Source organism: Diceros bicornis, chromosome 10, assembly GCF_020826845.1.
Source record: "Diceros bicornis minor isolate mBicDic1 chromosome 10, mDicBic1.mat.cur, whole genome shotgun sequence".
Lineage (NCBI taxonomy): Eukaryota > Metazoa > Chordata > Mammalia > Perissodactyla > Rhinocerotidae > Diceros > Diceros bicornis.
The window spans coordinates 69221411-69237669 of record NC_080749.1 but is presented as its reverse complement, the minus strand read 5'-3'; the positions used below and the strand labels follow the sequence as shown (position 1 = coordinate 69237669).

Sequence of the window (16259 nt, the reverse complement as noted above, 5' to 3'; positions counted from 1 at the left end):
TTACCTCTTTAAAGGTCCTATCTCCAGATACAGTCACATTATGAGGTACTGGGGGTTAGGGCTTCAATATACAAATTTTGGGGGAACACAATTCAGCTCACAACACTTCCCCTGAAAGAGAGACCTTGATAATCTTAGCAAATGCCAACACAATCTATTCCTTTGTCTTTTATTTTCTGGCCAAATAGTAAAAACAGGGTAGGGTTCTCTTCCTGATTTATGTGGTCACTTTAAGAGCCAAATCATTAACGATGCAGTAAGCATTGAAATAACCTCTCATAAGCCTTGCTTTGTGACAACCTATTTCAAGCTACATTTGAGCAGAACAGGTTTGAAGAAGTTACATTCCTCACCATCTCAGACCAAATGCATATCTATATTTTAACATAAGATTGTATCACAATGTTAGATAGAAATATTCTCTCTAGCTTTTGTGGAATATTCACATCCAGTTAAAGAAATATTGAATAAATCGAAGTAGGTCAGAAAAAAAAAATGCTCTTAAGACTTTTCCTGAAAGGCCAAATCTCTCTACAAAGACAAAAAGAAATGAGATGACCATTCCATCATCTCATCAGAACGAACACCAGAATTTTCAAAATCATATCTAAATAACTTACACATATTTCAGACATGATAAACAGTGTAGTGGGAAAGACACAGGTTTTAGAGTCAGATAGACCTGGGTTCAAAACCTGGCTCTGCCATTAACTAGCTGTGTGGCATCAGGTAATTTACTTACCCTCTCTAAGCCTCTCTCCTCATGTGTAATATGAGGATAACACTTACCTTGCAGGGACATTGTGAAGATCAAATAAGATATTTCTAGAAAAGTACCCAGCACAGAGACTTGCATATAGCAGATAACAAATGACAGCTATGACCATTAATTACAACTTCACAGAAACCACAGTCACATGTCCTTACTTGAGAAAATAAGAGGTTGGCAACTTTATATGGGCCACTGAAATCTTTTTTGAAAATTTACCAGTCCATTAAATCCAAAAGACTGGGAACTACTTGTAATTCTCAGAATGACCCTGAATAAATTTCCTTTATGCAGGCCAGTTCTGATTGCTTCAGTTTCTGGGCATCTGGGTGGAAACTTTGACTCCTGGAGGCTGCAAGGCTACTCTGGCTTCATGGTAGACCATTTATGGACGGCTTGGGAGGGTCACTATCCTGCCAAGGGGGGGGTATTTTGTCAGGAGATTTTGTGGATATTCTACGGCCAAGGGTGTCCATTCTTGTGTGCAGAGCCTGGTTGTACCAGAAGCTGGCCATGCCCTTTTGTTGTTCACAGTGACAGACGTGTGACAACACAGTTGAGGGCCCTCAACAAAACAGAACTGCTCTCTAATGAATAGGCAACTGGGTCAAAGCATTTCCCGTTGACATTCCTTTCTTCCTGCAGATAATCTGCTACTTCCACCGAGCACATATTTTTGCCCATTACACAATGACTCCAGCCCAGCCCCACCATTCATATCCTGAATCCAGTCTTCCACTCATCCCCCAAGGACTGGCGATTAGAAGCTATTGTGTGGTCGCCCTGCCTGATAGCTATTGCTGTTGGGGGGAAAGGCCGGACTTCCATGAAATACCTGGGTGTTTTACAAGAAGGTGTTTGTGGTGACTTCTCAAGCAAGTGGAGCTGTCCAGGAGTGTCCCTAGGTGGGCACAGGCTGAGGGGCTGGCCAAGGCTCTGTTTAGCTCACATTGCTGTTGTAGGGGAAACACAGACCTCGTTCCCCTTCCCTTTTGCTCCATACTTAGGGCTGCTTTAAGGAGTAGTTTAAAGAATGGAGGCTGCCCTGGCAGAAGGGACAGGGGAACACAAGTGGGCCCATACAAAATGTCGGGGGCTCAATTTGCTCAACTTCTGGAGCAACCAGGGATGGCTGAAGTGCAACCTGCCAAGAGTAGCGTCCTCTGACATCCCTCTGAGATGCTCATCTGCTCACCTGATTACCTAGGCAGAGGGAAACTGGACCACAAGAATTACTAGGGCCTTACAAATACTACCTTTTAGCTCACTGGAAACGAAATTGTCCTTCAAATGTATAAGCCTTGTTCAATTTTCAGGTATTTGACTGTCAAAGATTTCTCAGAATCCACTAAGTAGTACAGTATGGGACTGCTGGTACTTTTTTGGTGTTATCTTACTTTGATCTGTGTGATATTGCTGTCATCACTTCATAGGCTCTGATTAAGTTTAGCATTTTAGTAGCTGATTGCCCATTATCTGTCTACTTACTCCCATGCTCTGGGCAGACCATTAATTTGCACATGCTGTTCCATCCGGTTGACATGCCCTTCCTCCTGCCTTCCATCCCTAATGTGTCAAGTCACTTTCTCAGAATCAGCTCAAGGGCAAGAAACTTGAACACATTTTCACAAAAGAGGATATTCAAATGGCCAATAAACATATGGAAAGACAGTCTACCTGATTAGTAATCAGGAAAATGCAACTTAAAATCACAACAGGATACCACTGCATATCTAGTGGAATAGCTAAAATTTGAGACTGAAAATTTCAAGTTTTGGTCAGGATATGGAGCAATGAGACTCTAATACAATGCTGGTGTGAATGAAATTGGTACAACCATGTTAGAAAACTATTTGTAATTTGTTGAATATAAGCATCACCTATGATCCAGCAATTTACCTTGTAGACATATACCCAACAGAAATTCATACACATATACATTAAAAGACTTGTACAAGAATATTTAGGAGCAGCATGATTTGTAATAACCTAATACTAGAAATAACCCAAAAGACCATCAATAATAAAATGGAATAAACTGTGGCATAGTCACATAATACTATACAGCAGTGAGAATGAATGAATTACTGCTGTAGGCAACAATGTGGATGCATCTCACAAAAACACACTGTTGAGTGAAAGAAGTCAGACACAAAAGATATATGCTGTGCAATTTAATTTATTTGAAGTTAAAAAACAGGCAAAACTCACTTGTGGTGTTAGAAGTCACAATGGTGGTTACCCTTGGAGAAGAAGGAGGGGTTATTGACGGGAAGATATGAAGGGGGCTTTTAGGCACTGGTAATGTTCTGGATCTGAGTGATGGTTACATTCATCAAGCTATACATTTTGGACTTGCATACTTTTCTGTACATATTTCTAATTTGAAAAAAAGTTTTTTAAAAGGTGTGTGTGGGGCCAGCCCCATGGCTTAGTGCTTAAGTGTGCACGCTCCGCTACTGGCGCCCAGGGTTCGGATCCCAGGCGCACACCGACGCACCGCTTCTCTGGCCATGCTGGGGCTGCGTCCCACATACAGCAACTAGAAGGATGTGCAACTATGACGGAAAACTATCTACTGGAGCTTTGGGGGAAAAAAAAGGAGGAGGATTAGCAATAGATGTTAGCTCAGTGCTGGTCTTCCTCAGCAAAGAAAAGAGGAGGATTAGCATGGATGTTAGCTCAGGGCTGATCTTCCTCACAAATAAATAAAAAAATAAATAAATAAATAAATAAATAAATAAATAAAAGGGGTGTGTGTGTGTCTGTGTAGAGGAGAGTCAGTTCAACAGTTGGCTCCCCCAGGAGCCATTCCCGACTCTCCTTCATCTTGGGTACCTGGCCATGGCAGAACAGAGCAGGCCAAATCTCGATCCCAGCTCTCCAACACATTGTCCATTGGTTTGTTTATCTATGCTCTGTCTGGCAGGAGATTTAAACGTGTGTGGTTTCTTATGACTCTTAGTGCCTACTTCAGAGGTGTTCAATATGTGTTGGCTGATGAATTTCCTTTTAGCTTTGTAAATAGAGTTCATCCTTGCCATATTGTTTATTGCACTTGGATATTATCAGCATTACCCAGGTGCTGTTAGGCATGTGGGCCCATATTTATTTATATAAAAGTCTACATATATACTGTATTCATTTACAAAAACAAACCAAAGCTGTATCTGGATGACTAGCACTGAACTACATTTTTTGAGCACCAAATCAAAATTGGAATCCTAGCTATTAGACCACTAGGGAACTGTTCAGAATCTGAAATTATGCTCTGTCATCTAGAGGTGAACTATCTTGACAAGATTAATTTAGTTGATTAAATAACCAAAAATAGTAAGTTTAATTTTGTTTCATAAGAAAAGACATTAAATATGGGATATATAAATCCATCTATTTAACCTTAACCTTTCTCCCTCCCTCCTTCCTAACCTTTAAATGACATACATGCCATTTCTAAGCTGATCAGTCTACCTCACCCTAGCTTCATAAAAGGTGATTTTGCACAGCAATCCCACTGGTTTTTAATACTTAGATTGCGTCTTTACATACAGAGATTTGGGTGTGGGTGGAGGGGTTAATGAACATTCTGAGAAGGGCTAAGCCCCCCAACCAAGCCAGCTCTTGGGGCACCACAATTCTCTCACTAATAAGCTATAAGTTCCTTGAGAACAGGATACACATTTTTTCCATCTCCTCATGACATACAGTGGGAGTTCTGTAAGTTCACTGACTGATTTTCATTCCATTAAAGATAAACATGTTTAACAGGATTTTCTTGTAACAAAATTAATCTGTAAGGGATTGTTCATTATGCAAATTTTAGGATTACAAGTTAGAAAATGTGATTCAAAGTTCTTTACAGAGCTTTTTAGAAGATGGTTATTATTATTTATTTCTGCAATGATAAATTACACGATCTAAAATATATTCTCTGAATATTATAATAAGAAAGCAAAGCAAACGGCTGGCCTGGTGGCATAGTGGTTACGTTCGTCCACTGTGCTTCGGCGGCCGGGGTTTGCAGGTTCGGATCCCACATGTGGACCTACGAACCGCTCGTCAAGCCATGCTGTGGCAGGTGTCCCACATATAAAATAGAGGAAGATGGGTACGGATGTTAGCCCAGGGCCAATCTTCCTCAGCAAAAAAGGGGAGGCTTGACAACAGATGTTAGCTGAGGGCTAATCTCTCTCACAAAAAAAAAGAAAGCAAAGGGGCCGGCCCGGTGGCGCAAGCGGTTAAGTGCGCGCGCTCCGCTGCGGCGGCCCGGAGTTCGCTGGTTCGGATCCCGGGCACGTACCGACGCACTGCTTGGTAAGCCATGCTGTGGCGGCGTCCCATATAAAGTAGAGGAAGATGGGCACCGATGTTAGCCCAGGGCCGTCTTCCTCAGCAAAAAAAAAAGAGGAGGATTGGCGGATGTTAGCTCAGGGCTGATCTCCTCACAAAAAAAAAAAAAAGCAAAGGTCATAGATTACGTTATGTATCATTTTGGCAGACTGGGTTTAGCAGTATATCTCTTATCATTCTACTTCCACTTTGTAGGGACAAATGTTTATTTTTAACTGATATTTACAAATGTGGAATACAGCAATATAGAATACTGAAAGTAACATTTGCCATTAAAGGAACACAAACTGATAAAACAATATTTATAGTACCTTTTACTTGAAAAGGTCAAAGTACTAAAAAGATATAAACAGCTCTTAAAGCCACACCAATATATAAATGTACTAAACTCTCTTGCATTCTTACTAATCTTGCAACCATAGATAAATGTCTAAGCTGGTTAATATTTATCTTCTTGATCTGATTCTTTATTTCTGTTTCTCCTATTCTTTGCTATTCATGAAGTTTACAATCAGCCATATTTTTAAAATAGACCTTTCATTATTCCCAGATCAAACTGGGATTATATGTGATTATACATGATTCTTGCAAATTCCCAAGAACTAACTAGAGGGGCTCTCTAGAACTTGGAAGATCAGATCCTATTTAAACAGCTACTGATAATGAAAAATTACGGCATCAATTTAACTAAATTAGAGTTTCCTTAAACAATATTAAAACAACAGTTTCCTTTGGTCATTTGAATTTAACTCCTTTGCCATTAATTATAACTCTCATTAGCATTGAGGGAAACCAACCATCATCACTCAGTAAAGAAAAGAACAAATTTAAGAGCCAGCCCTGATGGCCTAGTGGTTAAATTTCAGCGTGCTCTGCTTTGGTGGCCTGGGTTTGGTTCCCGGGCGTGGAACCACACCACTCGTCTGTCAGTAGCTATGCTGTGGTGGCAGCTCACATAGAAGAACTAGAAGGACCTACAACTAGAATATACAACTATGTACTGGGGTTTTGGGAAGGGAAAAAAAAAATTTAAGTATCTATTGATAAAGTTAGCAAATATTTACATTAATTTAAACTTGGATAATTAATTTAGGAGATTTTAAATATTTAGTTGATGAAAAATTAAATAAAAACAAGCAAGCGAACAACCCCCCACACCTTTGAAAAAAAAGAAAAGGAATGAAGAGAGAAGGAAAGGAAACTCTGTGCAAATTCATCTTAATGAATTATTTCATAGATGTTTAATACTCTCTTTTATTAATTTGTTTTATATATAATTGACCATGCTTTGTGCCCAGGTAAAGTTTTTTTTTTTCTTTTTAGGATGGAGTTGGGTCATTTTAATAAAAGCTATAAATAAGTTATTAAAATTTGCATGCTTGTCTTCCCTAATTAGGAACACAAAAGAGGTAACAAACAAATCTGTTATATGAAAGAGAAATGATCGGGTACAATATTTTGCTGTGGATTACTAGTCACAGTAATCTGCATTAAAATTCATTAATAAAATGCTTTTATAACATTAAAGGATTTGAATTAACATTGCACACTACGTAAAAGAGACTAAATACAAAAAAGTGCTCAATAACCAGAAGGCTTGCTTACAAAAGGAATAAATGACTTGCTAAATGGGTGACATCATCATACTAGTAAAACCATAGCTTCCATTTAAGAACATTTTATGTACAGGAATGCTAACAGGTTATGTCAGCTATTCATTCCAGCAACAGTTATTTCTCACCTGTGTTTCCCAATCTTGCCTTTTTCATTTGTTTTGATTTGCCCTTTTTAAATATTATCATTTTGGCCTATTTTCAATATCTTCTTTCCCTCAGAAATTCCGATTCAGGAAGGCCCAAGTTGCAACCTGGGAATCTTTTTAAACCACTATTTTCCACCCCCCACACACTCGCCCACCACTGTAGGTAATTTTTAAAATTAGACAAGTCTAGGAAGCACTATTCTACACTAATCCAGAGAGATGGGTAGCAAAGTGCTGTCAATTCTGCTTTTATTTCTAAACTCCAAACCAGACAAAAACATCAATGTAGAGGATTTTATTAGCTTCATTACAAGATTCAAAATATTTTAAGAAGGACATTTAAGGACACACATCCAGAAAAAGTTCTCATATACACCATCCTTACTTTTAATAAATGAAGACACTCATTTTTATTAATCACTTTATATAACATAATTATCTTTTACGAAATTTATCTACAAGATGATATAGAATAAGACATTTTCAAATTGCTGTCAGAGACAGAAATAAAAGAGGAGATACATATACAATGAATAACTTTATAACTTTTGTTTCACAGGCCTTCTATGTCAAAAAAGACAAATTTTCATTATTTTCAGGACCACAAGGATAGCTATAATTTAAATCTGTAATATTTCACATTAAATGGCACGAGTCCAAGCTGCAATTTCCAAGCAAGTGGTGGTTTAGTTCACAAGCTTGAAAAGAAATGGTAGCTTATTCCACGCAAAAAGTAATGTGTAACTTTACGTATCTTACATAATGCTCTTCATAACTAAGAACTAACTGCCAGAGTAGTATAAAAATCCATAAAAGCTTAAAAATAAAGTAGGTTCTAAATAAGAATGCAAACAAATATCTGTCTTGAAAAAATGAACGCTTCCATTGCCTTTATTTTTCCCCTTATATTCCATATTTTAAAAGGTAAAACTGAGGTCCTTAGCTAATTCATCAGTTGACAGCAGTTCAGGGGGTTATTTTCATCATTAGACTATTATCAGGCTGAGCAGGGCTGATCTTTATCAACTTCTTTGGTTTCAAAGCTAGGAATCACAGGAAAAGGGCCAAAAAATGTTTTATTCAACATGTGAGATGCACTTAAGTAGTCTGTCCATACAGCCTTAACCCACTGCTCTTCTGAAGTGAACACCATTCACACAGTGGGCAAACTTCTGCTTATTCAACGCCTTAAAATTAGCTTTAAAACTGGAAACCTCCAAAATACACACCTTGATTGTTTACACGTATTCTTCATGAATGTACTAAATACTCTAGAGATTTTCTTTCAAGCTCTTTGTGTCTAACAGTATACATGATTCAGCCAAACCCATGTTAAATATTTTTTCCCACCTACTACCCTGGCTACACCAGCTAACTATGCACATCTCACAAAACCACCTTTCAAAATGCAGAGAATTACAAGCAAGGAGGTAGACTTTTCTAAATATAGTCCCATCATGTTTATTTTACACTCATCTAGTAGGTCACTAGCGGCAGCCAACAACTATGGACACTTAAAAAAAAGCACCTCTCAAAGCAAAACCAAGGGGCGCCTGACAGCTCAGCCATCTACCTGTTGAACCTGGGCCACCGCTCTCGACAACTGCCAGATCCCAGCTTCTACGACCTAGAAATGCTAACGATTGATTTTTTTTTTTTTTTTTTTTTTTTTTTTTTAGTTGTTTGCTAATCTTTCTTCCCACTCGCTATTTCTTTCAGGTCGTTTCTGCAGAGCCGAAGGAGCCGCAGGAGCCGCGAGCTCCTCCGCCTGGCTGGTTGCAGCAGCGATGCGGGGCGGGGTGGGCCGGGCGGCAGCCTCGCTGCAGCGGACAGAGGTCATCGCAGGCCGGGCGGAGAGGCAAGGAGCCCTCCCAGGCCAAATTTACTCACCTAGGGTCCGGAGAGGCGATGGGGTGCGGGCTGTTCGCCCAGCCCGGGGATCCAGATCCGAGGAGGAGGGACGCAGTGGCGTCGCGGCGAGGGGGGCGTTAAGCAGGAAAACGTATTACCTAAGCCGGGGATGCGGAGCCGAGAAGGAGGTTGCAGCCTTCCCCTCCAGAAACGGAAGAGGCGTGGGAGGAGGAGGAGGAGGAGGAAAATGCGCAGGAGGAGGTGGCCGGGCGAGGGAGGCTAGCAGAGGGGCGCCAGGCGTCTGGCCGCAGGCTCAGCCCGATGGCGAGGGGCGGGGAGCGCGGCGGCGGTCATCGGAGGGGAAGGCGAGGCCGGCTGGCGCGCTGCCTCGCTCCGCCCTGGATCGCAGACCTCAGCATCCGCCGGGCCGCCGCCCCCGCCTCTCCCCCGGGACCGCGGCGTGGAAACGCGGTGACGCCTCGAGGCTCCCGGGTTGGGCGAGGGCATCCCACGCCTGCCGGAGCCAGGCGTTTGCGACGTCACAAGTGGAGCGTGATGATTAAGAGGGGAGTGCCAAGAAGAAAAGGGCTCTAGGGTCACCTAATCCACTGTTTTTGTTCTTTTCTTGTAGCCGCCCACAAATTCGTTTTTAGAATCTTCCTCCTCCATTCTTCCGCACTCTTTTTTGGGGATTACGGGTTTGACGGACGGGTTGGCAGCTGTGAAGATGGGCCTGCTGCCGGTGGCAATCGGGTCCCATTGTTCTAATAGAAATGTCAAGTGGGCTGGTTGTTCTTCAAACCGTAGCAGTGTCTCCTGGGAGCTTACCTTACAAGGTGTGGGCCACCTTGACAGGAAGCACACCATGGGTAGGGAACTCCTCTCTTCAACCCTTTAAACTGTGGTACTTAGTGTTCCTTAAAGATGGTTTTGGATGGTGGGTGGGGATAGGAAGGGGAGATGATGGGGGGAAGGGTAGAAATTAAAAAGGGCAATATAAAGTTTTGCGTGCAGAGGCCTGGCAGCTGGCCCAGCAGGCTGAATGTTGTTTGTGAGTGCACTGGGCCTTCTAAAGCAGTGCTTCACACACCCTTTCACTTCATGGCACACCTAGGAAATAACCATGTCTGCAAGGCCCAGAATGGGGTAAACAGAAGAGGCGGGAGTGGCTGGGCCCTTCCACCTGGAGGGCCAAGGAGACCAATATCTACATACTTGTAACTCATTCCATGATATGCAATTGGAAGCTCTGCTTAGAGTTCCAGCTGGCAGGTTTTCTCATCTACATTTTCCCAAACCACCCAAGACTGGCTCCTAAGTGGTCAACACTTCAGTCCTCAGGGCAGTGAGGAACCACCAAGACAGAAGCCTGGGGCAATACTCAACTTGTCATACTCCAGGAAGTGGTGCTTAAAACTTTACAGCTCCCACAGTGAACTCATCTTTCTGCTCCCAGCCTGCTTCTGTGGTCTCTAACTTGAGACAGCTCCACTCGCCAACCCCATCCCATTCCCCTGCTTTCACTCACTAGCAAGTGTGCTTGACTCTATCTTCTCTGTCAGATTCATCTTTTGGGTCCATCCCCGTTGCTGCTGTTTATTAATTAGTCTCATAATTGTATCTATGACAGCAAAATCAAGAAACAGTTTAAACATGATATTTAGAAGTAAAGAGGCAGATACCAGAAGAAATAATTAGGGGTGAAAGAATTTGCCTTTAGGGAGCAGGAATTGGGGGAGGGGAGGCTGGAGCAGGGGACTGCCATTTTTGTGACGTTTTTCATACTGCGATATGAATCTAGTCCATTTTCCACTTTACTACCATAGAGATCATCCTACCTCACACATCTCAATGGGTTTCTTGCTTGCCTAAACGCAGTCATTGGCTGCCAATCTCTGATAAGATCAAGAGCAAGCTCCTGGGCATGGCTTTCAAGGCCCATCTCCCCCTCCCATCTGTCAACCCTGCCCCTCACACTTGACACCTCATTTTACCACACCACATCTAGTTTCCTAAATGCACAAACTTGTTTCATACGTTTGTACCTTTATACATGTTATTTCTTTCGCCTAGGGTATTCTCTGGCTGCTGTAATAGCTAATGGCACTATGCTAAGTGCTTTTGTGTTTTATGGCTGTTCATTCTTACCTCAACACTATGGTATTACTGTTATCTCCACTTAATAAAGAATAAAACTGTAACTAGAGAGGTTAAGTAATTTACTCAAATACGTAGTATGTGGTGAGGCCAAATTTGAACTTAGCAATATGACTCATATTATATTACCTATTCATGCTTTAAAAACCTTTCTCAGACACTAAATTGGAGCAGGATTAAAAGATTTAAATTTTTTAAAAGTCCTCAAAGTGCAAGGAGAAAATATAAGTGAACTGCTTTTAATCTCAAAGCAAGCTTGGAACAAAGGGCAAAATTACAGAGAAAAAGTGACAGATTTGACTATAGAATTTTTAACTTCTTTCTTCAAAAAGACCCACAGAAAAAAACTAAAAGACAAGTAAAAATTATTTAAACATTGGCAATATATATGAAAGATAAGAGAGTAACATCCTTATTTAATAAAGAGATCTTACAAAGAAAATATAAATATCTTGTTTAAAAAAATGGGCAAAAATGTAAATTACTTAAGTCATGAAAGAAAAATGTAAATGGTCAAATATATTTTTAAGGGAAGTGAAAACTTAAAACAATAATGCACTGTCAAGGTGACTGAGAATAAAAGAATACTCAGAGGTAGTGATTTGGGCCAGAGACCTTTGAAGCAGGATGCATGGTGAATGACCAGGCTCAGTACTGAGAAGGGCATAAACTGCTTCAGTGTTTCTGGAGGGCAATTTGGCAGAATGCAGTAAAAGCCTCAAAAATGTTCACACCCTTTGACTCAGAAATTACATTTCTGGGAATTCATAATACACGGATTGACAAATGTTTTCCATAAAAGCCCAGATGGTAAACACTTTAGGCTTTGCAGGCCACATATGTCTCTGTTGCTTTTCTTCTTTGTGTGTGTGCTTTTTTTAACCCTTAAAAAATATGAAAGCTATTAACTTGAGGTCTGTAGAAAAACAGGCTGTGGCCTGAAATTTGCCTGAGGGCAGTAATGTGGATAAAAAGTACACTACAAGGAAGGTCATCACAGTGCATTCAGTAATAAAGAAAAAAGAAAGCAAACTAAATGTCTGAGGCTAGAAATTAATTACAACCAAATATGAGGAAACAAGTTTTTAAAAAGTTTTGAAAAGTTACAGAATGATATTTATTGCATGAAATAGTATGCATGATTTAGTAAGTGGAAAAATACGTTCACAAAAAGATATCTCTGTTATCATCCCCTATACAACGTAATCGTGTGTATATGCATAGAAAAAGATCTGGAAAGATAAACACACGAAGATGTTGATAGTGGTCTTGGGGTGGGGTGCGATTGTAGATATTTGGTTTTTTGTTGTGTGTATGTGTTTCCTTTAATGAATATGTATTGTTTTTGTAATAAGTTTTTGTAATAAGCAAAAATACAAGAAACTTCTTGGGCAACAACAAAGCACCTTAGTTGTCAATGTAAGAACATCTTCCCTGAACCCACTCTCCCTGGTGGAGTTGGTCTCTCTCTCTTCTGTGCTCCCTGAATATATAATGGTCTTTTGAGTACCATTATTTACTTAATTGGAGAAGGGTTGATACCATCTTTTAGTTAAGCATTTCCTATATTGGACATTTCGGTTTCCAACATTTCACTATTATAAGTATGCTGGTCATTTTCTCCTTGCTGTCTGCCAGATCCATTTTCCATCCTTCGCTGGTAAACTCTGTGCCTCGGAAGGCAAAACTTTCTAGACTATTGCCTCTGGGCTCTCTTGCCATCTGGCTTCCAGGTAGGATTGACCAATGGGTGACATCAACAATAGCTTGGATGGTAGAAAAAGAAAAGTTTGGGTTATTTCTTCTCACCTCTTTTCCTGATTTGGACCTCCTGATTTTGGCTTCTGCAAGGCAGCGTCCCCTCCACTGTTCTGCTAATTTGATCTCCTCCCCCTATCCTTTCAGTCCTGGCAGTGGTAACAGCTTCTTACTGTTGCAAGAGCCTGGGTACCTCCATGTCTCTTGTCGTCTCCATGTCATGTTGCTTCCCTTTACCCAACCCTAAACCTAACCCGGAACTTCTGTAAATAGTTCCTTCAATAAAATCTCTTCTGTTGAAATCTCTGAGTGGAAGTTGGTTCCTGTTAGGACAGACTGATATATTAAAGAACACTGGGGAACATCATAGAACACAAGTCTTTTATTTCTTATGCAACAGGCCCTGGATATTCTCAGATTTTACCTCTGAGCTTTTGACTTTTTGCAAAGTAATTATAGAATGATTTACAAGTTTCCTGAAGCAGGAATTTGAATTACCAACTGTGAGGCCCGTGTTTGGGAATGTAGCACTCTGACTATTGTTCTCCACTTCTCCAGCAGTTTTTGAGAAGTAACACTCCATTGCATTAAATTGAAGAAATCATATACTACAGTATAGTGGTGGTCAAATTTTGATGTTTTCAGTGGAATCTTTAAGAAAATATTCTTATATCAAGTCAACATGTAAATGAGATAAAAGTCACACGCAGAGTTAGGGGAAACTTCTTCCTCATCTTTGAGGCAGACTTTGGGACACCCTGCAGAATCCAAGGGCTCCTTGGAACACAGTTTGAAACCACAGATTTGGAGAGTCCAAGAGTCTAGGAGATATATTCTTGTAAATATCAGGGGTCTATTGTATTTCTTTAGGTTGGATTCCTAGAATTACATGGTCAACAATGTGACTTTGCCAATTGCCCTTCAAAACACTCCTCACTGTGAATGATGGTGCCTATCTCATTACCGCATCAATTATCAAATACACACAAATAAAAAACCTCTCCTCATTTCTCATCATAGTTTTAATTGCATTTTTGTTATTAATGAGAGAATTTTTTTTCATGTCCACTTGGTCGCCATTTATATTTCCTTTTCTCCTCTTCCTCCCCGCCCTTTTTAGCTGCCTTTTCATGTTTGACAATTTCTCTGTTCATTCAATATGTGTTAATTCCTTGTATTGCATCTGGGCATTATGCTAATGGATATAAAAGGTAAACAATACAGTTATGCCTCTGCCCTCACGGAGCTGACAGACCAGCAATATTGTAGTCTTGTTATTTATCTTATTTAATTCAATTAACATTAGAGTAAGTATGGTAACGCTTTGTCACATTTGTTATGAATAATTTTCTTAGTTTGCCTTGTAATTTTATTGAAGGGTTTTTATTATTTACAAAATTTAAAATTTTCTATGTTGTTAAATCTATGGATCTTTGTTTTTATGCCTAGGAAATTCTTTTTAAACCAAAGATCAGATCAATATTCACTTATATTTCTCCTAATATTTTTACTATTTGATTCTTAAGATTTAAGTCTTTAATAATCTGGAAGTTATTTTGAGAAGCTCTAAATTGATTTCCTCCCCAAATATCTAGCCAATTTTTCTGACAGCGTTATTGAACAAACATCTTTTTCCCACTAATCCGTGATGACCAATGCATCATATGTTAAGTTCTTTTATGCACTAAGGCCATATTTCTGGGTCCTCTATTTTCTTTCATTTATCCTCCTTTGGATTACTGTGCCAATGGTATAGCTTTTTAATAGCAATAGGGTAACTCTCCCCCAAAATTCACTTTTTCAAAATGTTCTTAATATTTATGCTTTCAGATGAAATTTATTAACTATGTCTAATTGACTTTTTTCTGGTTATAAAATTAATGCCATGTGAAGAAAAGTTTGTGGAAACTCTGAAAAAATGTGAAAAAATATAAAGAAGGAAACAAAACTCACCCCAAATAATACAACTGTTAACATTTTCGAGTATAACTTTCTATCCTCTCTCTGTTTGTATGTGTGTATTATTTTTACAAATATTACTAAACATATTGTTTTGTAAACTGTTGTTTAATCATCATATATGAGTATTTTGCCACATTACCAAATATTCCTTTGAAATATGATTTTTTAATGACATTAGCCAAGGCCTCTAGAATAAGGGTCAATAGTAGCAGCGTCAGCAGGCAGCTCTCACAGTCTTTCTAGACTCAGTCATATCCTTTACTCAGTCATATTAAACTAGCATTGAAGTCACCAATTGCTGTTACATAGATCAACATTGCACAGCTGTCACTGCCACACCTCATAATTTGAAATCAGTTGCTGGAAACCTGAAGTTGGGTTTAACTGTAGTTCACTGGGTTACAATGAGTTTTGCAGCATTTGCCACCTACATCTCTTCTGTTAGGCATATGTAACAAATGATTTGACCATAGGATAACAAATACAGGAAAATGTGGGTTACCCACAAAAGGACTAGATTTGAATTGATTTAGTTGTAAGAGATTCCTAGCACCATATTGCACAATCTTATATTTGTGTTCCTTTAAATCATTAACTTAATATAAATCATTTATACTTGCCTTAGAAAAGATTGAATAACTCTCATGAAAACAAAGCATATCTATGATTTTTAAAAAAGATCTGGGAAGGAATCCTTAACATTTGTTATAAAATATTTAAAGCTCTGAGTTTTTCTTAAGTTACCAGTGCAAGTTTATTAAACTATATAAACTAGGGGGAGTTGAATGTAGTATTGAGGACTACAAGTAGCTGAGATATCACAAGCAAAGGATACACTTCTAGAACAAGTCATGCAGATATATTTATAGTCACTTCCCAAGGCATGGGAGTATAGGCTTGTCTCTAACAAGGTTTCACTGGGTCTGAGTATTTATCTTTATTCTATCACACTCTACACACACACACACACAGTGTACATATGTTAAACTTCATAAAAGGGGAATTATCTTTTTCTCACTTACCTTTCCACAGAAATGTTGCTTACTGAATTCCCAGATGTAAAATATAGTAAATGTCAAAGCCTTGAAGTATACGGATTCTTAGGATCTGAGTTCCCTTCTGTCTGAAGTGAATTAAAGGCTGGAAATCTGAGAGCAAAAAGTTCAGGGAAGGGACACTGGATTGCCTTCCCCTGCGCCTCATCTGAACATTCCTTAGTAAAGGGCCCAGCCCAGCCCAGCCACTGCTGATTAGGTGTAGAGTTCTCTGCTGTGCAGTACAAAGGTTACCCTCTGGAGCAGGCGTATTATCAGAGTCACTTCCTTCAATTCTTAAACTTTCCTGAATATTTTCTCGTTTATTTTAGCTATCCATAGAAAACCCTAAAATCAACTAATTGTTGGATCCTCCCTGATACTCTAGTTTGTAAAATCATTTTATTGCATACTTTCTTTTCTCGAATATTTACATTCTGATTGTTTATTCCTTTTGTGTGTTTTGCTTAGGAATAAGTTTGCCTACATTATTTTTAGAACTGTTAATTTTGTATTCTACCTTTTTGATGTTATTCGGCAAATATGAAAATGAAATTAATTTCGTAGGGTATAGTGTGTTAAAAGTCTTTTAATTTCTTAAGCATTCAAAAACAGA

At 39.4% G+C, this 16259-nt stretch overlaps 1 protein-coding gene across 2 annotated transcripts in view; it reads right to left on the bottom strand.

Annotated features, from left to right (window-relative positions):
• INPP1 (inositol polyphosphate-1-phosphatase) overlaps positions 1–15784 on the bottom strand; it is a 34706-nt gene extending 18922 nt beyond the window's left edge. Inside the window, exon 1 of one of the 2 annotated variants that reach the window (XM_058549431.1) lies at positions 15632–15784. The gene's annotated coding sequence lies outside the window, so the exon portion shown is untranslated. Of the gene's footprint in view, positions 1–8771; positions 9053–15631 lie in introns of those variants that run through there. The other variant, XM_058549430.1, reaches the window with a different exon arrangement.
• Between the last annotated feature and the right edge of the window lie 475 nt (positions 15785–16259).